Source organism: Cynara cardunculus (assembly GCF_001531365.2).
Source record: "Cynara cardunculus var. scolymus isolate 2C chromosome LG 5, CcrdV1, whole genome shotgun sequence".
NCBI lineage: Eukaryota > Viridiplantae > Streptophyta > Magnoliopsida > Asterales > Asteraceae > Cynara > Cynara cardunculus.
Genome location: NC_037532.1, coordinates 33,042,084 through 33,043,754, shown reverse-complemented (window position 1 = coordinate 33,043,754; position 1,671 = coordinate 33,042,084).

The window sequence follows — 1,671 nt, the reverse complement described above, 5'->3', positions numbered from 1 at the left end:
TCCCCAATCATCATATGCTTATCCTACATGCTTTATACACTCTCGTTAAGCCATTTGCTCCCCACTAAACCACATATTTCTACTTTATTTTTCATGTCACCAAACTCGAAATAAAACAATAGCTTATTGAGGTATAAATGTAGGATTCAAACTCATGATTCATATGTTTTAAAATAAAATGGAAAATGATTTCGAATTAAATACATATAATTATATGATTTGTACCCCACGATGTTTAAAATGGTCCAATGGTTTGTACAAAAGTAATGAATACTTTTCTGATAAAGTCGGAACATATATAGTTTATAATTGTAAACCAAATCTTCAAAGACTAAAGTGTATTTCGGGAAAATCTTATCTTGCTCGACCTTTATTCTGCAGGGTTATCTCTACCTTCCGACTTCCACCACTATTATGGTACTTTTTTCTATAAGTCCATGTTGACATGATGAGATCGTATTTTTATATCAAACTGTATATATGGTGTATAAAAACCCTGACAAACCTGTCCAATAACCTGAGGTAACTTAATGTCTAATCGAATTGTAAAATATTGAAAGTGTAGGTAAGGTATGCATTGGGTTGGAATCGGGTCATAATCATTTGTACCCAACCCAATGAACCTGATCCCCTTCCTATCTGTTATATCAATCTGCTACTAGACATATTGTTACTGCTACCTTTGGTCTGTATGGTTGTAAGTGTATTACAATTTCATCCATAATTCAGGGGCCGTTTACCAAACACTTACCCAGTAAGTGCTTACCGGTAAAATTTAACATTATTAGTTACTTACAAGGTAAGATTTTAGTCCATCAAAACGACATGTATACAACAATTCACCCGGTAAGCGCTTACCGTGGTAAGAGTCAATTGCTCTCACTTACCGGGTAAGACTCATGATCATTGTCTCGTTTTTACCGGGTAAAATTCTTAGTCTTTACCATATTCATCAGGTGAGGTAATATGACTTGGTAAGCGCTTACCCGGGTAAGTGTTTAGTAAACGGACCATTACTTCCCATCTGCATATCGTCAATTATCTTGGTGTTGGTTTCGTTTTTCTTTATCACACATGTAACATAAAAGGTCACTTAACTTATAACAGTGACTAATGCTTGTTTAAGTATGTTGTTGTAATACTGATACGGGGTGAGTTGGGTTGGATTAACGGATTGAAAATTTTCAAACCATACTGGTTACGTCTTGTTATTCAAATGGTTTTAAACTGAACAACTGAATTCATATACAACTCTGTATATTGAAACCAAAAAGTATGAATGGAAAAAAGATATGAAAAGCGTATCAAAAACAGGACATTAAAGGAAGAGATACTTGAATTGGAATGCTTTAAAGATTCTCTGCATAAAATCAAACCAAAGTTTTCCTATATGGGTTGGTGGGGGGTACATGGTTGAAAACCTTTCTTGAAATAGAAACATATATTCTCTTGTAACTAGATTCTAAACTTAACTTTCTATAAATAGAAACCACCTTCCATGCCTTGTTACCATCTAAATGACAGAAAATCTGTTGTTTGTGTTAATTCACATTTGGAATTTCTTGTAGATATCTCATATTTGTTCTATAAAATCTCTGTTAATATTTTCAATTCTTATCTTTACATTTAGAAAATTACATTTTAGTCCTTGACAACGAATATTTAACTCTC